The 26,890-nt window shown below is 37.6% G+C and overlaps 1 protein-coding gene across 7 annotated transcripts in view; it reads left to right on the top strand.

The window, feature by feature from the left end:
• Positions 1-26,890, top strand: part of SGCD (sarcoglycan delta) — a 1,459,164-nt gene that overhangs the window by 1,337,941 nt on the left and 94,333 nt on the right. The window lies entirely within an intron of this gene.

Raw genomic sequence — 26,890 nt, 5'->3', positions numbered from 1 at the left:
TAATATAATGATTACGAGATGGAAGGGAAGGAGTCAGAGGGAGGAAAACAACGAGGACAGGAGAGGAATCAGGAAAATTCACTGGGAGAAGGTGTTTAAAGGGGCAAAGGTAGAAAGGGATAGCAATCCATATGTTAGGGGTAGCGTATGCAAAATCATGGAGCTGGGAGTCTAAATGTCAAAGATTAGCAAATTTGGAATTTTTTGTCTGAAATTTGGATGTTCATTACATCTTCATTTCTAGTAAGCAGAATGTTCAAAAGTATAACTACATTATTTAAAAGATGTTTTTCCTCCATGTCTTTTGGAACAGTGTTAATCAATAATCATCCATATTAAGTGTTTATTTAATATCTCCTGGGATCTGTTAGGGGCTAGGGACACACACAAAAACAACATAAAATGTAGACAAATGAAGCAACTTCTGTCCTTGAAGTGTTTTATAAATTCAGCACTGTGCACCCTTATCTGGAACAGTTTGATATCATACTGTTATTGTGCTGATATTAATTAATATACTGTTATTCATAAGGAAGACAGGAAAAGAGACTCCTAATTCTTGGAAATTTCCCATTACTGTCCCATTCCTGTATTACTTGCCTTCCTACCAAGCACAGACTAATTGGCATCCTTATCAATGAAACACATGGTGATCAACCTAGAATTCCTTGCTACCTTGATGTGTCAGATTCTACGCCCTTTTTATCTGAACCCAAGGTGATCGCTTCCATTTCTCTGGAATGAAAGTTGGGTGGAACAGTGGATAAAGTGATAAATCTGGAGTCATAAAGACCTGTGTTCAAAATTAGCTTCAGATACTAGCTGTATGACCCTAGGCAAGTAATTTAATCAATTGGTCTCAGATTCCTCATCTTTAAAATCATAGCACCCACCATCCTAGGGTTTTTATGAAAATTAAATGAATTAATAATTCCAAAGTGCCTAGCACATTGTCTGGTACATAATAAGCATTCCATAAATATTAGCTATTATTATCATCACCCTATGCCTTTCTTAATGCAGTTCAAGATTGCATTAACCTTTTCAGTTGTGATTTAACACTGTTGTTTCATATTGAGTTGGGTCATTTTTGAGACTAATAATGAAAACATGTGTCTTCAAAATGAATTTCAAAATAAATACACAATGTTACATAAGAGATATACTACAAAGGTACAAAGTACTATGTAAGAATAATGACAATAAATAATAATAATATTATCTAACATTTATATGGACAATGAGGTGGCACAGTGGATAGATTGCCAGGTCTGGAGAGAGAAAGACTCATCTCCTTGAGTTCAAATTCAATCCCAGACACTTACTAGCTGTGTGACTCTAGGTAAGTTACTTAATCCTGTTTGCTTCAAGTTCCTCATCTTTAATATGAACTGGACAAGGAAATGGCAAACCTCTGCACTATCTCTGCCAAGAAAACCTTAAATGAAATAGCAAAGAATTGGACACAACTGAAAAACAACTGCACAACACCAAAAACATTTAAATAGTACTATATGCTAAACACTTTATAATCATTCTCTAATTTATCATCATAGAAATTCCTGAGAGGTAGGTACTATTATAATGCTTATTTGACAGGCAAGGAAACTGAGGCAAACAGATTAAGTAACTTGACATGAGGTTTGGTGTATTTTGGTGATGTGCAACTAAGCAACTACTGCAGAGTCTGACAGTAAGTGTTCAATAGATGTTTGTTGAGTAGAATTGGATATTTAATCAATAGAAGTTACTCTGACTTCTGGAAAGGAATAGATTCTTCTACCAATGGGCCATTAACTTTCATTGTTCAGTCATTTTCAGACATGTCTGACCGTCTATGATTCCATTTGGGTTTTTTTTTGTTCTGTTTCTTCTTTTCTTTCTTTTCTTTAGCAAAGATAATAGAATAGTTTGCTATTTCCTTCTCTAGTTCATTTTCCAGATGAGGAAAAAGAGGTAAACAGGGTTAAGTGACCTGCCCAAGTTCATCTAGTTAGTAAGAATCTGAGACTGGATGTGAACCCGGGTCTTCCTGATCTAGGTTTGGTACTTTTATCTACTACACCAGACAGAAACAAAAAAGAAAGCAAAAACAGTTCTTCAATCAAGAAGTTCACCTTCTAATTCTCAGTACCTTCAAATATGCTCATATTAAATAGAAATAAATCTGAAAAGGAAAGGCACTAAGGACTGGGAAAAACCTGTATCCTCCCAAAAGTGGGAACATCATAATCAGAGTTCTGAAGAAAGACACAGAAACCAAAAGACAAAGTGAGAGAGCAGATCATTCCAGATGTGAGAAATAGCCTATGAAAAAGTACAAAAATGATAGAGAAAATATTGTGTGAGCAACCACTGGCCAGGGTAGCTAGATTGTAGAATGCTTAGAAGGGAGTAAAGTAAAAGAAGATGGGAAATGTAAGGAAAAGCCATGTTAGGAAGAGGCTCAGTGCCCAGTTCATTGATTTTCATGTGCTGAAACCCTTTAAGATGATCAGTGTTACTTTGTAGTCTCCTAGCTTGGCTTCTCCCCTATCCTCACAGGAATGCTTTTATCATAATAAAGCAGTCAAAGCACCTTTCGGTGATTGGAAAGTTATTTTTGTTACACTGTAGAGTTTTATTTACTCTTGAAAATAATGAAACTGCATTCACCTGAAATGAGGTTGCTTACTGCTTGAATGATTCCTTTCACTGCATTTGTTTTGGTTTAATAATATACCAAGCATGCGTTCTATTCTATTGGTTGTTGGAGTAGAGTTTGCTTAATTAACTCCTTGTCTCATCTCCTCCAGCCAGGACACTGCTAATACATAAGTCTTAAAACTCCTGAGGTTTTTCCTCTGCATAGAAATGCAAAGTTGATATGTGGCTTGATTCTGACAATGTGACAAGGTTTCTCTCAACTGGTTGTGGAGCACAAAGTACAGAGTGTTATATTTGACTTTTCAGTTAGGAGAACGTTCTAATTTCTAAAAAAGAAAGCATTAAGTATGTCTCCTAGAAACCATACAGAATGACAACCAATGTTATGAAGCACCAGCTGCAGCCTGGGGAGACTCAATAGGATTTAACTGTTGTGGAGTGACTTTTCCTGCAAGTTACTATCTAGCATCTGTCTATTGCTCCAATCTAGGAAGGTTTTCAGAAACTGATTCATTGTTTTTGACATTCACTATTCATGGCAGTTTATTTAATGAATGTGGATAAACTGAGTATCCTAATTGGTTAATCTTGAAAACTAGCCTTCAAGTGATTTTTTTTAAAACTATAATTCATGTTGAAGAAAAAAAGCAAATAGAGCAAAAAAGTTGATTGTAAGAATGTAACAACATATAAATGTGATCAATACCTAAGGAGGAGAAGATCATAATTAAGAGCTTGGAAAACTTCAGCTACTGTCTATTCCGGTCCTGTCATTTAAAAATAAGGACAAGATTCCCAAACATGACTGACTTACAGTGACAGGGGTTAAATAAGGAACAGAAAGAATGGGATTTCAACCCAAGTTCTGTGATTCCTAATCCAGTGTTCTTTCCCCTGTTTCACACTCTCCTAGGTCCTGGCATCACTCTTCATTCAACCTAGTCTCTTAGATCACTGACATTCTACTGGGACAGAATGATGAGCCTGAGCCCCTCAGTAAACATATTCTTTTTAGGTTTTTGCAAGGCAAAAGGTTAAGTGGCTTGCCCAAGGCCACACAGCTAGGTAATTTTAAGTGTCTCAGGTCGGAACAGAACTCAGGTACTCCTGACTCCAGGGTCGATGCTCTATTCACTGTGCCACCTAACCACTCTAGCAAACATATTTTTAAAAAGCCTGCAGATGTGGATGCTATATACTTATATAGATAAGAAAGCAGAATTCAATATTTTATAAAAAAAATATTTAAGTAACACCTACTGAAAAATTTACTTGCAGCTTTCTATATCTTATACTTAATTTTTATAAAGATGCCATATAAAATTGGGAAGTTATATATTTTTCTATTCCTATTTTTAAAAAATCAATCTAAAACATTTAGTTTATCTAAGCTTATTGTTAGGTCCTTAACTTCTTTTTGTGGTCTAGAACTGAGAGAGGCACACTGAAGTCCATAACTAGTATAGTTTCACTATGTCTCACTGTAATTTGATTATCTTTATTCAAGTGCTTATATGCTATGCTATTTGGTGCATCTATATTAAATATTGATAGTATTTCATTTTATGTAGTACTTTTAAATAAAAAAGCAAATAGTTGCTCATCTTTTAAAACCACATCTTTTTTTTTACTGTTGCCTTGGCTATAATCATGATTAATACCCTTCCTTATTGTTAGTTTACTTCATGGATAATAAAATCTGCTCTATACTCCAATTTTAACTATATGGGATTCTCTAGGCATCAAATACCTTTCTAAAAATATTTTCCTAGATTCTATTTCTACTCCATCCTGTTCTCTTTTAATGGGTAATTCCATCCCATTTATATCCAATGTAAAGATTACTTATTATACATTTGCTTCTAGCATATTCTCTTTTACTTTCCCTCTTCTTACCTCCCCAACCCCCCCATGTTTCTTTGTAAAAAGAGGGTGAGAAAGGATAAAAAAAAACCACTAGTTATCTGTAATTGAAGCAAAGTGACTCCATTTTGTTAACTTTCTTCCCTTCCTGCAACTTCTTTCTCCAAGTTTGTATATTCTTTTTCTTATATATTATGATTTATTAAGTTTCACTCCATCTACCATATTTTACTCTTATGCATTCCTCTTTTCCTAGTGAATTCCTCAATGTCTCCTCTTCAAACTATCAAAACAACACAAAACCACTACTTCTTCTTCTTCTTCTTCTTCTATTCAACTTATTCAACTTGCCCTAAGATTTCTAGGATTTAGAATTTTGAATTTATTCATATTTTCTCCCTAAATTAGAATGAACGTACTTTATTTCATTTACTTCCTTTTAACTACCTACATCTTTACTTTTTCATTTGACTACCCTGTTTGCATTTCTCTTCAGTTTCTCTTCAGCTTTGTCTTTTCAACAAGAAAGTTTAAAAGTCCTCTATTCCATTAAAGATTTATTTCCTTCCTGTAGGGTTATACTAAATCATCCAAGCTAACCTAGTCATGGCAGTAAGCTTTGCTTTTTGAAATATTTTATCCCAAGATTTTCTCTCTGCAATAATACTTATTGCCAAATCTTTGTGATCTTTGACTGTGGTTCCTTCATACTTAACTCTATCTGGTTGCTTTTTTTCCCCTCTGACCTAAAATTTCTCAATTTGAGACATTATATTTTTGTGATTCTCTAGTCAAGGGTTTCAGGAGATGATTATTTCTATGTTCACATTCTTGTCCAGTTTTCACAAATATAGAGTGTGTTTATGATTACTTGAAATATGAGTGGAGCCAAGGTGGTGGAGTAAAGGCAAGCTGTTACTGGAGCTCTCCCCCAATCCACTCCAAAGAAATTTTTTAAATGACTCTAAACCAATTCTAGAGTGGCAAAATCCACAAAAAGACTTAGTGAAACAATTTTCCAACTCAAAACAACCTGAACAATCCACAGGAAGGGTGTATTGCACCAGGCTTAGAAAGAACCCCAGACATTGCCCTAGAGAAAACCTGTGTAGTCATCCAGGAACAGACCACGGAGTGTCCCATTAGTAACAGCAGTACTTGTTTCCAGACCTCTTAACCCAGGGATTGTCAAGGACAACTTGGAAGGTCAGCAGGGAAACCCTGCCTTACCAGGGTGAGAGACCTCAGTCCAGTGTGGCCTCAGCTTAGACCTGACCCAGGTAGACCAGGAACAGGCCTTGGGAGCCACTTCTAGAACTCCCAATCCAAAAGGGCCCAGGAAGATTGCAGGAGTCTCTTTGCTATCCCTAATGTAGGACTCTGTTACTTTGCCCATTATTAGATCTGGATAACAGTCTGGGGCCCTGTTCTCAGGAAAAGGTGCAGAATGGCAATAGAGCCCTCTGCCTGTTGGAGCAGGTACCCTTCTCAGAGTTCCAGGTGAAGGAAGTTCTTGTGGTCACCCACAGACTGGAGCACAGTTCAGGAGAACAGTCAGTCTTTCATAGGACCTTGGAAGAATTGAAAACTTGCAAGTCCCTGGGGCATCTCTGCAAAGAGCTGCAAAAACCCTCAAAAGCTTAAAACAATCCTTGGAAGAGCCCCACCTTAACAACAAATTAAAATCATGTCATAGACTAGGGAAATGAGCAAACAGTGGAAGGAAAAAAATCCAACATAGACAATTATTTTAGTTATTCAAAATACACTCAGAAAATAATAAAGTCAAAGCTTCTGCATGCAAAGCCTCAAAAAAATATGAATTTGTCTCAGGTCATGGAAGAATCCAACAAAGATTTTGAAAATCAAGTAAGGGGAATAGAGAAAATCTTGGAAAAGAAATGAGATCAATGTAGGAAAATCAAGAACACTAAGTCAGCAGTTTGATAGAGATACAAAAAATGAAGAAAATAACATCTTAAAAATCCAATTGGGCCAAATGAATTAAGTGGTTCAGAAAAAGCTAATGAGGGGAGGAATGCATGAAAAAATGATAACTGAGCAATGGAAAAGAAGATACAAAAGTTCACTAAAGAAAATGATTCCTTAAAATATAGAATGGAGCAAAGGGAAGTTGATGACTTCTTGAAAGCCATGACCAAAAAAGAGCCTGGACATCATTTTTGAAGAAATTGTTAAGAAAATCTGGCCTGACTGGGGAATACAGATAAAGGGGGGGGGGGGGGGGGTTGGTAAGAGAAAAATACAAACAGAGGGAAGACAGCATGGAGGTCAATAAAGAGTTAGTAATTATAACTTTGAATGTGAATGGGATGAACTCTTCCTTAAAATGTAAGTGAATAGCAGACTGGATTGAAAACCAGAATCCTATGATATGCTGCTTACAAGAAACTCATTTGAAGCAGAGATACATATAGAGTAAAGGTGAAAGGTTGGAACAAAATATGTTCTGCTTCAGCTGAATTGAAAAAAAGCAGGGATAGTAATCCTTATCCCAGAAAAAGCAGCTGCAAAAATAGATAGCATTAATAGAGATAAGGAAGGGAACTATATTCTCCTAAAAGGTACCATAGACAATAAAGTGATTTCAGTACTGAATATGTATGCACCCAATGGGAGAGCAGCTTTGGATTAGAGGAGAAGTTGAAAGAACTACAGGAAGACATAGACAGCAAAACTCTACTAGTGGGAGACCTCAACCTCCTGCTCTGAGATTTATATAAATTGAATCATAAAATATACAAGAAAGAAGTTAAGGAGGTAAATAGATTGTTAGAAAAACTAGATATGATAGAATTATGGAGGAAATTGAATGGGGATAGAAAGGAATATACCTTTTTCTCTGCAGTACATGGCACTTATACAAAAATTGACCATGTACTAGGGCATAAAAACCTAATAATCAACTGCAGAAAGGGAGAAATAGTGAATACATCTTTCTCAGATCAAAATGCAATAAAAATCACATGCAATATTGGGCCAGGAAGATATAGAACCAGAACTAATTGGAAACTGAATAACATCATTTTAAAGAATGAGTGGATCAAATAACAAATAATAGAAAGAATTATTTTATCCTAGATAATGACAGTAATGAAACAATATACCAAAACCTATGGGATTCACCCAAAGCAGCTGTCAGGGGATATATTCTATTTTTAAATGTTTATATGAATAAATCAGAGAAAGAGGAAATCAAAGAACTAAATATGCAACTAAAAATTACAGAAAGAACAAATTAAAAATCCCCAATTAAATACCAAATTAGAAATTCTAAAAATTAAAGGAGAAATTAATAAAACTGAAAGCAAAAAAAACTATTGAATTAATAAATAAAACCAGGAGTTGGTTTTATTTTAAACACAAACAATAAAATTGATAAAACTCTGGTCAATTTGATTAAAAAAAGAAAGAAGAAAACCAAATTGCTAGTATCATAAATGAAAAAGGTGAACTCACCACCAATGAGGAGGAATTTAAAGTAATAATTCACAATTATTTGCCCAACTCTATGCCAATAAATTTGACAATCTAAATGAAATGGATGAATATTTACAAAAATATGTTGCCCATGTTAAATGAAGAGGAGATTAAATACCTAAACAACCCTATCTCAGAAAAAGAAATTCAACAAGCCATCATTGAGCTTCCTAGGAAAAAATTCTCCAGGGCCTGATGGGTTCATAAGTGAATTCTACCAAACATTTAAGGAACAATTGGTTCCAGTTCCATATAAACTCTTTGGAAATATAGAGGAAGATGGAACTCTACCTAACTCTTTCTAATGACACCAATATGGTGCTGATACCTAAACCAGGAAGAGTTAAAACAGAGAAAGAAAATTATAGACCTATCTCCCTGATGAATATAAATGCAAAAATATAAAATAAAAATCATAGCAAAATGATTACAACAAGTTATCACTAGGATAATACATTTTGACAAAGTAGGATTCATCCCAGAAATGCAGGGTTGGTTCAATATTAGGAAAATTGTTGGAATAATTAATTATATCAACAATAAACCTATCAGAAATTATATGATTATAACAATAGATACTGAAAAAACTGTTAACAAAATACAGCACCCATTCCTACTAAAACACTAGAGAGTGCAGGAATAAATGGACTGTTCCTTAGAATAATAAGCAGTATCTATTTGAAACCTTTAACAAACATATTCAATGGGAAGAGGCTAGAGGCATTCCCAATAAGACTGGGGTGAAACAAGGATGCCCATTATCACCACTACTATCCAATATCATATTAGAAATGTTAGCTTCAACAATAAGAGAAGAAAAAAGAAACTGAAGGAATTAGAATTGGGAAGGAAGAGACAAAACTCTCACTCTTTGCAGATGACATGATGGTATACCTAGAGAATCCCAAGAAATCATCCAAAAAACTACTGGAAACAATTACCAATTTTAGAAAAGTTGCAGGATATAAAATAAACCCTCATAAATCCTCAACTTTTCTATATATGACTAGCAAGATACAGCAGGAGGAATCCCATTCAAAGTAACCTCAGACAATATAAAATACAATATAAAATATTTGCCAAGGCAGACTCAGAAATTTTTGAAAACAATTACAAAACACTCCACACAAATTAAATCAGATTAAATAACTGGGCAAACATCAACTGCTCATGGATAGGTTGAGCTAATATAATAAAAATGACAATTCCACCAAAACTAAACTACTTGTTTAGTGCCCTACCAATCAAAATTCCAAAAAACTTACTTTAATGAGTTAGGAAAAAGTTGTAAGTAAATTCATATGGAGAAATAAAAAAGTCAATAATTTTGATGGATTTAATGAAAAAAGTGCAAAAGAAGGTGGTTTAGCCCTACCTGATCTAAAATTATAAAGCATAAAGTCATCAAAACTATCTGGTATTGGCTAAGAAATAGAGTGGTGGACCAGTGGAATGGACTAGGTGCAAAAGCAGGAAATAATTATAATAATCTGCTGTTTGATAAGCCCAGAGTCCAGTAATTGGTATAAAAACTCTCTCTTTGATAAAAATTGCTGCGAAAATTGCAAGTTAGTATGGAAGAAACTTAGATTAGACAAACATCTCACACCCTATACCAAGATACAGGATACAGGATTTAGACATAAAAAAACAATACTATAAGCAAACTAGAAGATCAAGGACTCGTTTATCTGTCATATCTATGGAAAGGGAAGCAGTTTATGACTAAGGAAGAGATGGAGAATATAACTAAAAACAAATGATGATTTTGATTACATTAAATTAAGAAGCTTTTGCACAGACAAAACCACTGTAACCAAGATCAAAAGAAATGTAGTAAACTGGAAAACAATCTTAATAACTAATGTTTCTGACAAAGGATTCATTCCTAAAATATGCAGAGAACTGAGTCAAATTTTTTTAAAAAGCCATTCCCCAACTGACAGCCAAAGGATATGCAAAGGCAATTTACAGATGAGGAGATCAAAGCAATCCATAGTCATATGAAAAATTGCTCTAAATCATTACTTATTAGAGAAATGCAAATTAAAGCTTCTCTGAGGTACTACCTCACACCTCTCAGACTAGCCAATATGACCAGAAAGGATGATGATCATTGTTAGAAAGGTTGTGAGAAATCTAGGACACTATTACATTGTTGGTGGAGCTGTGAACTCAGCCAACGTTTCTGGAGAGCAATCTGGAACTATGCCTAAATGGCAACAAAAATGTGCATACCTTTTCATCCAGCAATACCACTACTGGGTCTATACCCTGAAGAGATGATGAAAAAGGATAAAAACATCACTTATATAAAAGTATTCATAGGAGTGCTGTTTGTGGTGGCAAAGAATTGGAAATCAAGTAAATGTCCTTCAGTTGGGGAATGGTTTAGCAAACTGTGGTCTATGTATGTCATAGAACAGCATTGTTCTATTAGGAACCATGAGGAATGGGAATTCAGGGAAGCCTGGAGGGATTCACATGAACTGATACTGAGTAAGATGAGCAGAATCAGAAAAACACTGTCCCCCCCTAAGAGCAACTTGGAGGTGATGATCAACCTTGATGGACTTGCTCATTCCATCAGTACAACAATCAGGGACAATTTGGGGGCTGTCTGCAATGGAGAATATCGTCTGTATCCAGAGAAAGAATTGTGGAGTTTGAACAAAGTTCAAAGAACTATTAACTTTAATTTAGGGAAAAAATTGATATCTTATTGTCTGATTTTGCTGTCTCTTATACTTTATATTTCTTCCTTAAGGATATGATTTCTCTCATTACATTCAATCTGGATCAATGTATACCATGGAAACAAAGTAAAGACTGGCAAATTGTCTTCTGTGTGGGGTGCGGGGGGGGGGGGAATAAGATTAGGGGAAAAATTATAAAACTCAAAATCAATAAAATCTTTAACAAAAAAAGAAACAAAACTGGTCTGATATTCTAGAAGCAGAGAGTAAAATGGAAATTGAAAGAATACATTTTTCACCTCCTGAAAGAGAACCCAAAAGAAAAACTGCCAAGAATGTTATAGCCAAATTTCAGAACTCCCAATACAAAGATAATTACAAGCAGCTAGAAAGAAACAATTCAAATATTGTGGAGCCACAGTCAGGATAACACACGATTTAGCAGCTTCTGTATTAAGGGACTGTAGGACTTGGAACGCACTATTACAGAAGGCAAAAGAGCTTGGATCATAACCAAGAATCAACTACCCAGCAAAACTAAACATATTCTCTCAGGGAAAGGACAGACATTCAATGAAATGAGGGATGTTCAAACTTTACTGATAAAATGACCAGAATTGAACAGAATTGATCTTCAAATAGAAATATGGTGTCCAATTGTTATTTTTGTCTATTTTCTGGGACTACTATAGAACATTTCCTTGACAGACCACATGATATCCTGGAAAGTGTATAGGCCCAGAGTTAAAGGTCAGAAGAATCATCTCTTGACTGGATCACTTACTAAGTTATATAATCATGGGCAACTGAATGAATCATTCTGATCCTTGCTCTTCTCATCTATAAAATGAAAGCAAAATTATTTGTAGTTGTATCTATTTTACAGAGTTTTGTGATTTAAAAAAATATTTCATCAGCCATAAAGGTGGTGGATAGATCTCTTTGAGACTGATTCAGAAAATACCAGAATTCAATCTTATCTTACACATTTACTACTAGATATGTGACCCTAGGTTAGTAATTAGCCCCTGCCTGTATAAAGTTGGAGAAGGAAATGGCAAACTACTTCAGTTATCTTTGCTAAGAAAACCCCTGGACAGTTAGTCCACAAAGAATCAGACATGATTGAACTATTGAACAACAACAATAAGTCATAAAGCAGTGTATGCTGATTACTGTTTTTAATGCATTCAAAGTTTTCTTTGTATGATATTCCTATTAATCATTAGAATTTACTATGTCCAGGTAATCAGTATCACAAGTCTTTTGAGATAAAAGCAGAGAAAGAGACAATTTTTATAAAGAATTGGAGAAAATGGTTTAATGAACTACTTATTTTAGAATCACTGAATTTTGAATCATAGGATCATATATTCATAGGTTCAGAATTAGAAGAGATCTGAGAACTCATTGACTTCAACTCTCTTATTTCACAATAGGTCATTGAGACCTAAACAGAGTGACTCCTCACGTAATAAGGAACAAAGCTAGGATTTAAATTTTTAGTCAGTCTTCTAACAAAAAGTCTAGTACCCTTAATTACACTGTAAAACAATCTTAGAAATAATCTATTTCAGTTTCTTCAATTAATTTTTTAATAAATTCCTTTATTTTTCCTATATTCATAATCATTCCCCAAATGACCATGTAATATTTTCTTTATCTTCCCCCATCTCTCTACAAGGAAGAAGTATGTTTCATCATCTTCTTTCCTGGATCAAGATTTCTTATTGCAATTAATATGATCTGAGCTAACTTTTAATGTTATTTCCATTTACATTGTAATAATAATTATGTATGGTCTCTTGTTTCTAACTAACTTGCTCTCTATCAATAGGATCAAATAAGTCATCTCAAGTTTCTCTAAATTCCTTATAATTGGTGCTTCTTTCACAATAAACTTCCACTGTATTTCTATACCACATTTTGTTCAGCCATTCTCCAATTTGTGGGCACTCTTATTGTTTTTGTTTTTTACTGCCATAAAAGTATATCCCCCTAATTTTACAGAAGAAGAAACTGAGACTCAGAAAAACAAAATTCCAAAAGACTGAATTCCAGTCTTTACTCCCCCTCCCCTTAATTGTCTTCTCCCTGCCCTTGCCCCTAAGTATCCCAAGAAGGAAAAATCTCTGAAGTCAAGCTCCAAATTGGAAGCATCACTTTCCTGACAGGAGAAACCAGCTTCTTGTTACCATGGTGACTGAGTGCATCTGAGGTCTTTTGACAAGTTTACCCCCCACCTATGCCAGTAGGGGAAAGAGCTATTGAGCGGATCTTTACGGTGATTCAAAACACTTTAGATAGATCCTGTCACATGCTTTATAAGTTCCTGATTGATCGTGTGGAATTAAGTTATTGGGCAGAGAACCAGCTAATGGAAACACATTGATGAAATCATTTTTGAGGGACATTAAATGGAACTTAAAATAAAGCTGAAATGGCTTTATGGATTTTTCACTCAAACTGTTTATGAACATTTATTGCCAGTAAATTACAGAGTGTCAAAAGAGGGAATCAGTAGGTATGGTTTTAATAGAAGTCTTTTTGAAATAATAAAAATGAGGATAATTTATTATCTCTGAATAGGGACTATATGGAATGGGGAAATGCAGCTTATAGGATGGTGGTCAGCTGTGAGCTGCAGGTGACTGGACATTGAGAAAAGGTGAAAAAATAAATACTATAAAGTACAACACCATCTAATTTGCTAAGCCACCTTAGTTAAATCATTTTCCTTTTCCAGGTTTTAGTTTCCTCATCTGTAAATTGAGTGGTTTAAGATCTCTTAGATCCCTTCCAGTTCTGACATGCTGACTTTATTGTTTCAAAGAAACTGATATGTTTTGTTTAGTTTGAGAAGGACGAACATTTTGAAGTCTATGTGAGCCATTTTACAAAGATATATAATTTGGGGTTTAAAAAGTATTATTTAAGTATGTATAGCTCTTTTATTTTTTTATTTCATATTCTGTAAAAGTGTGGATGAATGGAAAGAGATTATACCCACCTAGAGCAATGGAGGAAGGTGAGAAATCAATCTTCTGGTGCCTTTTGACAGGTTGGCTAAAAGTTTTCTCTCTCAAAGTCAGGGCCCTTAAAAAACCTAGAACAGGGGCAGCACAAATAGGAAAATGGAATGTGAGGGTACAACCAGGTAAATATTGATGAATAATTAAGGCAGAGTAGCCAAATAAAACTGGATCACATCCAGAGTATTGTGTCCAGTTTTTGGAGCAATGTCTTAGGTCAGTCTATAATAGTCAATAACATATAATTAAGCTCCTACTATTTGCCAGCATTTTACTAGGTGCTAAAGATATGAAAAAAAAAAGGCAAAAGATAATCTGTGCCCTCAAAGAGCTTACAATGAAATGGGAAAGGTAATGAAAAGGCTGTAGATGTTACCCAGATGGTTAATCATTTTGAGATCACAACATATAAGGAAGAGATAAAAGGGTAGTATTGTTTAAACTGAATAAGAGAGGAGTTGGAAGATATAGGTAGTTTCAAAATTTTAGAAGGGTAATATATGAAAGAGAGTTCAGACTTTTTCTGCTTAGCCTCACTGGACACAACTAGGTAAAGTCAGGAAAATTAGATAGAAGTAGATTTAAGATTTAGATAGCTAGGTTTCTCGTGGATAGAGTATTGGACTTGGGGTTAGAAAGACCTCAATTCAAATCCAATCTCAGATACTTACTAGCTGTGTGTCTAAATCTCTTAACCATGTTTGCCTCACTTTCCTCATCCAGAAAATGAGCTGAAGAAGGAAACAGTAAACCACTCCAATATCTTTGTCAGGAAAACCCCAAAGTGTGGTCATAAAATGTCAGATACAACTGAAATGACTAAACAGCATTGAGATTTTAGGTTGAAGGAAAGAAAAACTTCAGAACTATCTAAAGTAGTAAGGATTTCTCAAGAACTGATTGTTTTTTTTCATGAAGATCTCCCAATAAATATTAGATGAATACCTATCTTGTATGTTCTCAAGGGGATGCTTCAGATTGTGACCTCTGTCATTCTTTTTTCACTCTCAGATCCTGCAGTTTTTTGTTTCCTTACATCTCATCCTGGAACTAAGTGGCCAAAATATTTTAGTGTATGGAAAAGATGCATTCTATCATTATATATCAGTCGTCATGCCCTTGAGGAATCTTCATTCAGACCCTTTTAGCCCACTTTAAGAACTCATGGTGTACCAGGCCCAAAAAGCATGAAACTGGTATGACTTTTTTTGCACAGTAACATCTTTCAAGGAAGTGACAGATTTATCTTTGAAGCAGGGAAAATGAAATCAGCAGTCACTCCTCATCAATGTTTGCTCCTCCAGTTACCCTTAGGCATCATTACGATGCCCAAGTAGCAGCTTTCTGTTATTAGAGTGTGTTGGGTACACAGAAGGGGAGATTCCATTGTGTGCTGTGCAGTATTGTCATTTTAGAGAAACATGAAAACCTAATGAGATGGGGAATATAAAATCCTATTCAAAAGGCACACTGAAGTAACAGACTGATTAAAAGTGAATTCAAGGCAGAGGTTTTGTTTTATAGTGGAGCAAATGGGTTAATAGTAACAACAGGTTTATTCAAAAGCAGTATACTAGGATAAAATTTGTCATTCCATTTTTATGTTATCCCGTGATATGTTAGATCTCACAAGAGGAATCAAAGAGTTCTATGATAATCCTCATCAACCATTTTTTAGGGAGATTGATTAATGCTGGGAGAATACCAGGAAATGTGAAACTCAGTTCCTTCCCTTGACCATTTATGATATAACTGATGAGGAAAAATATATAAAAACAAAATGAGCAAATTTTGCTACCACTTCCTTCAATCTCCTTTCCACCATGTTCAGTATTAAGTGCTCTCTATTCCTTTCCTCCTCTGCCTTTTATTATATCACCTGTAGCCCTAACCCTGTTATTATAAACTCATAGTAAGCCTAGATATTTTCATCTCAGGTTTTTTCTCATGATCTTTCATTCAGGGAAACCTATCTGTGGATGATGGTCCACTCCTGGTAGCCCCAGTTGCCTCTTATCTCATGTCTAATGTGCCAGGAGGAAGAGTCAGCATATTCTCTTTGCCAGCACCTAATCCAGACTCCGCTGTCATTATTTTGTATCTTCTGTTCCTTTGTTATCCAACTTACTCCTTTTTTTCTTTTTTTAGCAAGGCAATGGGTTTAAATGACTTGCTCAAGGTCACACAGCTAGGTAATTTTTAAGTGTCTGAGACTGGATTTGAACTCAGGGCCACTGTACCTTTGTATCCAACTGCCCCTAATATCCAACTTATTCCTGAACAGAAAACAAACATTTATTATGTACTTATTAAATAACAATAATAATAGTAAATTGTATTTGTTTGTTACCTTTTAAAGCTTACAAAGTACATTACATTTTTCATCCTTACAACATCTGTAGGAGGTAGGTTCTATTATTATCTTCTTTTTTCAGATGAGGAAACTGAGTCAGACAGAAATTAAGTATTTGATTACAGGATCACCTAGCTAGCAAGTGTCTGAAGCTTGATTTGAAATCAAGTCTTCCTTATTCCACTGCACCACCTAGAAACCCCTAAATGTACCAGATACTGAAGTGAACACCAAGGATTCAAAGAAAAGAACAAAACAGTCTTTTCATTGAAAGAGTTCACATTTGAACCTATGAAGCAACATGCAAACAACTATGTACAGATAAGAAATATATGGGATAAATAGGAGATAATCTCAGAAGAAAGGCATTGGCATTTGGGTAGGGGTAAGAGGTGAGTAGAAAGGGATAGAGGATCAGGAAGGGGTCTTTTGAATAAGGAAGAACTTGGCACCTTCTGCATTCTTTTTGAAGTCATCTGCAGTACTGGATTCCACATCATTCTCCTTTCTTTCTAAAGGTCAATTACTGATTCAAAGTCTTACTATCTCTCCAAATTCCTGTCATTCTATCTAGACTCTTCAATATATTAAGAAAATAAGAATTGTCAACTCTCTCTCTTTTTCACACACAGAAATCCCTGATCATTTCCCTGAGGGAAAAAGTGGTCCTTTTCCTTGCCAAGACTTCACTTATGTCCTTGATCCCTTCCCATCTCTTGCAACTCACTCTACACTCATCCCACCCCAGTTTATCTTGTCTTTCTATCTCTTTCTCAGATTCTTTCCCACTGCCTACAAATGTAATAATGCCTTCCTTAATCTGCAAAAAGCTTTCCTGTAACCTTACCACCTCCTCACACAATCATCCTATAGCTCTCTTTCTTTCATTACCCATAATGTAGGAATAATCAACAATATATGTTGTATCCATTTCATCACAATGCTTTATTTCTCAACAACTTGAAATTTGGCTTCCATATTGATCTCCCTACCAAAAGTACTTTCCAGGAATGTCACCAATTTTTTCCAGTTCTTTTCCTTCTAACCGCTTCTCAGATATTCTCAACCACCTCCTCCTTCTGAATATTCTCTATTCCTTTGTTTTTATATTTATAATTTACAATTCTCTTGTTTCCCTTTGTACCTCTCTAACCCCTTCTTTTCAGTCTCTCATACATATCACCCTTCTCTAGTCCCCACTATATTATTTGGCTTCTAAATTAGTGCTCTTCCCATACCCCTCCAGGAGAATGACCTCTCCTCACTGATCCTGCCTCTGATTGTCCTTACTATAGGTCTCTCCTTCTCTTCTTTGGTCATCCCTTCAGTTCTCATGAGGTCAGATATCATCATTAGATAGATAACTCAGAGCTTTAGATACATAGGCCTAATCTTTCTCCTTAAATCTAATGCTCCATCATTAAGCACCTATCATGATCTAGGTACCATTGGTAGCAAAGCCTCTTCCTTCCAAGAGCTTCAAAAGTAGGTCTGATAATTAATAGCATTAATTTGTTTGGGTTAACCCATAACAAGTGCTCAATTAATAGCAAAAAAAGTTTGGGTTAGCCCATGATAAGTCTTCAATAAGGGTTAATGACATTAAATCAGGTAGGTATTTGGAAAGGTAGGAAGAGATTGGGTTGAGCTTGCAGCAAAGAGGGAAAGGGCAGAAAAGACATCATTGACAAAGATAAACTTAATTCAGGAAATGAAATAAGAATAGCAGGTAAGAAAAGGCAGAATGCTTTTCTAGACCCCTGTATTTAGGCCAAGGATGTTATCCAAGATTATAAGCCTGGATTCTCAAAACCCCATTCCTGGGGGCAGGAGAGGAGGTGCAACAAGAGGATGGATCAAACATCAGTATATAAAAATGCATTCATTATATTTAGTTTTCCCATTCCACCTTACAATGAAAGGGCAATATAAGGTTGAACAGGCCCATATTATATACTATTAGTCATTTCCCCAAGTTCTTTTCTTTGCATCTGTTACTGCCTAAGTTTCTTCATCAGTCAAAGGGACTTAATCATCTTTGCCTTATGTGACTGCCAGGGCTATTGTCAGAAGAAAGAGATGATCAGTTTAAAAGTTCTTGAAAAAAGGTAAAAATGCTACAAGCCAGAAGGTATTATTATCATTACCAACATCATCATTACTGGGTATTTTTCTGGGAATATATGTTTTAAGAGACCTTGAAAAATAATATGACCTTAACCACAGGGGATCTGATACAGGAGAGTAAGAGAGCTCTTTTATCTTGTGCCTGAACAAAGGAGCCAGACCTGGAAGATAATGAGGCCTGTGAGGTGGGTCCAAAGGAGGCAACTTCCTTCACTTGCCTGAGAAACTCATTCCTCTCTCTAGTTCTTGCCAACAACCTATGAAAGCAAGAATCAGGTCAAACATGTAAAATGACTTTTTATGGGAAAAGCTATGCATTGATTTTTAACTCATTGATTTCAGAGATTTGTTTGCAATTTTTAAGAAAGTGTTAAAAATGGCAGCTAGGTGTTACAGCAGATAGAGCATCGGCCCTGGAGTCAGGAGTACCTGAGTTCAAATCTGGCCTCAGACACTTAAGAATTACCTAGCTGTGTGGCCTTGGGCAAGTCACCTAACCCCATTGCCTTGAAAAAAAATTTTTTTTAAGTGCTAAAAATAAATATTGGTTCCCTACCCTCACTTTGTAGAAGACTATTTTGCTTATGCTTATGAGAATGCAAAGAAGAAAGCCATTACCTCTGCCCTTAAGTAGTTTACCATTTAAATATTCAAAAAGGCATGAGATTAACATAGAGATCATATATCTAGAGGAAGACAGAACCTTGGAGGTCACTGAAATCAATTGTATTATTTTATAGAAAAGAGAACCGAGATCCAGGGAAGGTGAGTGACTTGGCCCAAATTCACACAAATACTAAGTGTTGGAGATTGGATTTGAATCCAGGATTTCTGACTACAAAGTCAGTGCTCTATGCCACTAGTCTAAAGCTACATAACAGCCTCATACAAATAGTTTGATGAATAACACAGATGAATATTTGGGAGTTCTGAAGCAGGAGCAAAAGGAAACTTAACAGGTTGGCTTAGAATAGAGAACATTTTATGGAGTGATGCATTTCTCTTGGGGGGAGGGGCAGACAGCATGGATTAGATTATAGAGAGGTGAAGAATTATAATGGACCCTGCTTTTCTAAGGCTTATAAAATATTCCTTTTGTCATATTAAAGTATTCTTTTAAAGTGTCTAAGGAGTTCCCAGATTAAGGCATTTTTTTTAAAAAAAATGATTCAATAACATAGTTGCTGCTCTTTTAAAACCAGTAAAAACTCCTTTCCTTTATTTATGTATCCCTTCCTGGTGCCAAACCAGAGCCCATTTCATGCATCTTTGTGGCACAAAAATTGTGAAACCATTGGTGGAGCCAAGATGGCGACAAGAGAGGATCATGTTTTAGGCATTCTCTCATAAAACTTCTAAACTAAAGATTCTAACTAAATTTTCAAGGGACAGAACCCACAGAGGGGACCCAGTGAGGCAGTTCTCCTACTCAAGGTAATCTGGTAAAGAGCAGAAAGGCTCTGCTCCCTGGGGTCGGGGGGGGGGGGGGGGTGCCAAAGGGGTGGCCCACCAGAGCGAAAGAACTTCAGCCTCCCAGAGGGCAGTCCCGGGGCACTGGGAGCCACGGCTCAAAGAAGCAGGGTTGTTTCTTGACCTACACCCCGAGGAGCACTGGGCACAAATTGGGGGAACAGCAGGGGACCTCTGCCAGAGCAAGCACATGAAACCCAGCCCTCAGGGCACACAGCGATCAGCATGGCCAAGGCAGTCCAGATCCAGGAAACAGAAGCAGGCAGAGCTGGTAAGCAGGAGCCCCCAGGACATGAGTCCATTGAACCTAGAGAGGAGAGTGAAGAGAGAGACTGCTGAGCTCTGCCCCTGGAACAGGACTCTGGGGTTCTGACCACATTCAGATCCTGATCCTAGTCTAGGCCTCCCCCATAGAACAACAGGGCCCTCCCACCTCAGCCCCATGGCAGAGGGGGGGCGCTTATGGTCATTTACAGACCAGGAGGGAGGACAGAGCCTCACACACTGAGACCCTTGTGGGAGTGTCTCAAAAGCTCAGGAAGCACCCCCAAAACAGGCTAAGGCTGGGAAAATGAGCAAGCAGAGAAAAAAAGGGGAACACCATTGGGAAATATTTTGCCTGTGAGCCCAAGAAGGATCAAAACACTCAGTCTGAAGATGAGGAAGCACAAGCTCCTGCATCTAAAGACTCCAAGAAAAACAGAAATTGGGCTCAGGCTATGACAGAGCTCAAAAAGACTTTGAAAAATCAAGTGAGGGAGAAGAAAAATTGGGAAAAGAAAGGAGAGAGATGCAGGAAAAATATGAAAATGAAGTCAACAGCTTAGTCAAGGAAATCCAAAAAAAAAATGCTGAAGAAAATAGCATGCTAAAAACCAGGTTAGGTCAAATGAATAAAACAGTTCAAAAAGTTATTGAAGAGAAGAATGCTTTAAAAAGCAGAATTGGCCAGATGGAAAAAGAAATAAGAAAGCTCTCTGAGGAAAACAGATCCTTCAGACAAAGAATAGAACTCAGGGAGATTGATGAATTTATGAGAAATCGGGACTCAATACTTCAAAACCCAAAGAATGGAAAATTAGAAGAAAATGTGAGACATCTCATTGAAAAAAACAACTGATATGGAAAACAGAATTAGGAAATATAATTTAAAAATTACTGGAATACTTGAAAGTCATGATCAGGAAAAGAGCCTTGACATCATTTTCAAAGAATTACTACAGGAAAATTGCCCTGATATTCTAGAAGCAGAGGGCAAAATAGAAATGGAGAGAATCCACAGATTTCCCCCAAGAAAGAAATCCCAATAAACCAACCCCCAGGAATATTATAGCCAAGTTCCAGAACTCCCAAGTCAAAGAGAAACTAATACAAGCAGCCAGAAGGACACAATTCAAATACCGTGGAACTGCAATCAGGATCTCACAGGACTTAGCAGCAACTACATCAAAAGCTCGTGGGGCTTGGAATATAATATACTGGAAGGCAAGAGAGCTTAGAATGCAACCAAGAATCAACTACCCAGGAAAACTGAATCTCCTCTTCCAGGGAAAAAGATGGACTTTCAATGAACCAGGGTAATTTCAAATGTTCCTGTTGGAATGGCCAGAGATGAACAGAAAGTTTGATCTTCAAATACAGGACTCAGGTGAAGCATAGAGAGTGGAGGAGAAGGGGAAAATATGAGGGATTTAATGATGATGAACTGCATATATTCCTGTATAGAAAAATGACACTGAAAATTCTCATAGGAACCTTCTCAATTAACAGAGCAGGCAGAAGAAGCTTTTATCGATGAAGCACAGGAGAAAGCTGAATTTGAATTATCTTCAAATATGGTGTAAAATGGAGTCAATAGAAAAAAAGGGAAATGTAATGGGAGAAAGAAAAAAGGAGAGGGGGAATAGGCCAAGATATAATAAGATTTTTCTTTATTACAATGAGCTATTGCAATTATATGGAAGGGGGGAAGGCAAGGGGGAATGAGGGAATCTTCACTCTCATCGGAGGTGGTTAGGAGAGGAAACAGTGTATATACTCAATGGAGTATAGATATCTGGAGTAAGAAGGGGGGGGAACAGGAGGAAGGGGTGGGGATGTGAATGAAGGAAGAGAGGATGGACCATGGTGGGAGAGTGGTCAGATATAACACACTTTCTTTTTTACTTCTTGCAAGGGGCTGGGATTGGATGGCCTGTCTGGGACCATAGTGCCAGGTGGATGCTGGGCCTAAGGGGTGATATGGGGGCTCGGGGCCTCTTGGCTTCAGGGCCAGGGATCTGTCTGCTGCACCACTCAGCTACCCTACAGCAGAGTCAGAGTGAAAGGAGAGAGAAAATATAGTACATGATAGTGGAGAAATATGAAAGGAGGGAGTTGTGATCAGCAATGGAAATGGTGGAAAAATATGGAAGAAACTTTTGTGATGGACTTATCATAAAGAATGTGATCCAGGGGGCAGAGCCAAGATGGCGACAAGAAGGGATCGAGTCTTAGGAGCTCTCTGATAAAATTCATCAGCTAAGGACTCTAACTAAACTTTCAAGAGACAGAACCCACAAAGAGACCCAGTGAGGCAGTTCTCCTACTCAGGGTAACCGGGGAAAGAGCAGAAAGGCTCGGCTCCCCGGGATTGGAGAGGCGGCCAGCCAGAGGGGTGGCCAGCCAGAGCCAAAGAACCTCAGCCTCCTGGAGGCAACCCCAGGGCGCTGGGGGTCTCAGCTCACAGCAGTGGGGGAGTCTCCTGAGCCGCACCCTGAGGAGCACCAGGCACAAAGTGGGGGAACAGCAGGGGACCTCCGCCAGAGTGAGCATGTGGAGCCCAACCCTCTGGGCACACAGCAAGCAGCATCCTCTTTCCCCAGCCCTGATCCAGGAAACAGAAGCGGGCGGAGCCTGTAAGCAGGAGCCCCCAGGGCATGAGCCCATGGAGCTGAGGGAGGGGAGTGAAGAGAGACTGCCTAGCTCTGTCCTCTGCCCCTGGAACAGGACTCTGGGGCTCTGACCACATTCAGATCCTGATCGCAGTCTAGGCCCCCCCATAGAACAGCAGTCCCCCCCGACATCAGCCCCTTGGCAGAGGGGGGTGCTTATGGTCATTCACAGACCAGGAGGGAGGACAGAGCTGCACACACTGAGACCCTTGTGGGAGTTTCCCAAAAGCTCAAGAAACACCCCAAACCAGGCCCAGGCTGGGAAAATGAGCAAGCAGAGAAACAAAAAGAAGACTATTGAGAAATATTTTGCAAATGAGCCCAAGAAGGACCAAAATACTCAGTCTGAAGATGAGGAAGCACAAGCTCCTGCATCTAAAGACTCCAAGAAAAACAGAAATTGGGCTCAGGCTATGATAGAGCTCAAAAAAGACTTTGAAAATCAAATGAGGGAGTTGGAAGAAAAACTGGGAAAAGAAAGGAGAGAGATGCAGGAAAAACATGAAAAAGCAGCTTAGTCAAGGAAATCCAAAAAAATGCTGAAGAAAATAGGATGCTAAAAAAAAGGTGAGGTCAAATGGATAGAACAGTTCAAAAAGTTATTGAGGAGAAGAATGCTTTAAAAAGCAAAATGGGCCAGATGGAAAAAGAGATAAGAAAACTCTCTGAGGAGAACAAATCCTTCAGACAAAGAATAGAATTCAGGGAGATTGATGAATTTAACAGAAATCAGGAATCAATACTTCAAAACCAAAAACATGAAAAATTAGAAGAAAATGTGAAATATCTCATTGAAAAAACAACTGATATGGAAAACAGACTTAGGAAAGATAATTTAAAAATTATTGGAATACCTGAAAGTCATGATCAGGAAAAGAGCCTTGACATCATGTTCAAAGAATTACTATAGGAAAATTGCCCTGATATTCTAGAATCAGAGGGCAAAATAGAAATGGAGAGAATCCACCGATCCCCCAGAGAAAGAGATCCCAAAAAACCAACCCCTAGGAATATTATAGCCAAGTTCCAGAACTCCCAAGTCAAAGAGAAAATATTACAAGCAGCCAGAAGGACAAAGTTCAAATATCGTGGAGCTGCAGTCAGGATCACACAGGACTTAGCAGCAACTACATTGGAAGCTCGTAGGGCTTGGAATACAATATACCAGAAGGCAAGAGAGCTTAGAATGCAGCCAAGAATGAACTACCCAGCAAGGCTGAATGTCCTCTTCCAGGGAAAAAGATGGACTTTCAATGAACCAGGGGCATTTCAAAGGTTCCTTTTGGAATGGCCAGAGCTGAACAGAAGGTTTGATCTTCAGATACAGATACAGATACAGACTCAGGTGAAGCATGGAGATTGGAGGAGAGGGGGGAAATATGAGGGACATAATGAAGATGAACTGCATGTATTCCTGCATAGAAAAATGACACTGATAATACTTATATGAACCTTCTCAGTTAATAGAGCAGGTAGAGAGAGCTTTTATAGTTGAAGCAGAGGAGAAAGCTGAATTCGAAGATAAAATATGCTGTAAAAATGGAGTCAATAGAAAAAAAGGGAAATGGAAGGGGAGAAAGAAAAAGGAGAGGGGGAATAGTCCAAGATATTTCACATAAGATTTTTTTTATTACAATGAGCTATTGCAATGATATGGAAGGGAGGAGGCAAGGGGGAATGAGGGAAACTTTGCTCTCATCAGAGATGGCTAGGAGAGGAAACAGCAAATATACTCAATGGGGTATAGACATCTGGAGTAAGAAGGAGGGGGGAGCAGGGGGAAGGGGTGGGGATGTGAATAAAGGAGGAGAGGATGGACCATGGGGGGAGAGTGGCCAGATATAAAACATTTTCTTTCTTACTTCTTGCAAGGGGCTGGGAATGGAAGGCGTGCCCAGGACCACAGGGCCAGGTGGATTCTGGGCCTAAGGGGTGGTATGGGGGCTCAGGGCTTCTTGGCCCCAGGACCAGGGATCTGTCTGATGTGCCACTCAGCAACCCTACAGCAGAGTCATAATGAAAGGAGAGAGAAAATAGAGTACATGGTAGTGGAGAAATAAGAAAGGAGGGAGTTGCAATCAGCAATGGCAATGGTGGAAAAATATGGAAATAACTTTTGTGATGGACTTATCATAAAGAATGAGATCCACCCAAGACAGAGTTGTTGGTGTTGGAACAAAGACTCAAGCACATTTTTTGTTATGATTATTTGGGGGAGGGTGCAGGGCAAGTAGGGCTGGATGGCCTGCCTGGGGCCACATAGCAGGGTGATCTTTGGGTGTCTGAGGCCGTATTTGGACCCAGGTGCTCCTGGCTCAAGGGCCAATGCTCTGTCTGCCACCCAGCCACCCCTACTAATATTACTATTTTATTTTATTTGGGGTCTTTTTTTTCTTTCTTTTTTTTTGGTTTTTGCAGGGCAGTGGGGATCAGGTGGCTTGCATGTCACACGGCTGGGTGATTGTTGGGTTTAGGAGGCTGGATGTGGACTTGGGTACTCGTGGCTCCAGGGCTGTTGCTTCATCCATTGCGCCACCTGGCCATACCTACAATTATTACTATTATTATTTTTTATTTTAATTTTTTTCCTCTCCCCTTTATTTTTTTTCGCCCAAACAAGTCTATCTATATTCATGGAGGAGGAGGGGTATTTTGTTTACTTGTAAACAAGAATATTTTATTAATGTAAAAAAATTTGTACAAAATGAGAATAAAAAATAAATTTAAGATGAAATGTAAAAAAAATGAAATAAAATAAATAAAATGAAAAAAAAAAAAGAATGTGATCCACCCACGACAGAAGTGTTGGTGTTTGAACACAGACTGAAGCACATTTTTATTATTATTATTTGGGGGGGGGGGGTACAGGGCAAATGGGTCTGGGTGGCCTGCCTGGGGCTGCATAGCAGGGTCATTGTTGGGTGTCTGAGACAGGATTCAAACCCGGGTGCTCCTGGCTCAAGGGCCAGTGCTCTGTCCACCACCCAGCTGCCCCTACTATTATTACTATTTTATTTTATTTTAGGCCTTTTTTTTCTTTTTTTGGTTTATGCAGGGCAGTGGGGTTGGGGTGGCTTGTATGTCACACAACTGGGTGATTTGGGGGTGTATGGGGCCAGATATGGGCTTGGGTGCTCCTGGCTCCAGGCCTGGTGCTCCATCCACTGTTCACCTGGCCATACCTACAATTATTACTATTATTTTTTCTATTTTAATTTTAATTTTTTTCTCTCCCCTTTACTTTATCGCTCAAAGTGAGTCTGTATTTTGGGGGTATTTTGTTTACTCTTAAACAAGAATATTTCATTAATGTATAAAAAACTGTACAAAATGAGAATAAATAAATATTAAATAAATTTTTTAAAAAATTGTGAAACCAATTAATTTTCCTAGAAACATCAATTCTTGCCTATAAGCCAAGATTTCAAACTATGATAGTCAGTGGGAGCAATCAACCCATTTTAATGCTCAAAAGAATCCTTGGAAATTTAGACTTGGACCTGTATCATAAACCCAGAAGAATTCATTTGCTCACCCCTTGCAGCACAACTACTGGGGCAACTGGTTTGCACAGTGGAAAAAGTCCCAGGCCTGGAGTCAGGAAGATGAGTTCAAATCTGACCTCAGATACTTTTTTAATTTTTTTAATTGGTTTTGGGGGGAGGGGGCAAGGCAGTGGGGTTAAGTGACTTGCCCAAGGTCACACAGCTAAGTAAGTATTGAGTGTCTGAGGTCATATTTGAACTCAACTCCTCCTGACTCCAGGGGCGGTGCTCTATCTACTGTGCCACCTAGCTTGCCCTGCCTCAGATGTTTACTGTGTGACCCTTGGCAAGTTATTTAATCTTATTTGCCTCCATTCCCCTATCAGTAAAATGATATAAAAAGGAAATGGCAAAAACACTCCTGAATCTTCACCATGAAACCCTCCAAAGAGGGTCACAAAAGTAGAAATTGACTGAAAATGACTCAAACACTCATCACTCCAGTACTACAATGGTTATTGAGATGAATTAAGGGTACTGCCTTGACTAAGTTTAATTGAAAATCAAACATGCAGCGCAATTGATGGTGATAACCTTAGACTTAAATGATTTGGAAACAGTTCAGAATGGACAAATCAGATAATAGTAACCTTCATGGACAGTGAGGTACAGCTGCTACTGACAACTTGTGAAGATAAAAGCTAGTGGTAAAGTCAAGAGCTAAATATTCAGTTCAGGTCAAGGGATTAATGTTAATATCCAAAGTAAAAAGCTTTGAACTTTA

Source organism: Macrotis lagotis, chromosome 1 (assembly GCF_037893015.1).
Source record: "Macrotis lagotis isolate mMagLag1 chromosome 1, bilby.v1.9.chrom.fasta, whole genome shotgun sequence".
NCBI lineage: Eukaryota > Metazoa > Chordata > Mammalia > Peramelemorphia > Peramelidae > Macrotis > Macrotis lagotis.
Note: the sequence above shows the minus strand (reverse complement) of the source record. Positions and strands in the feature narration are given on the sequence as shown.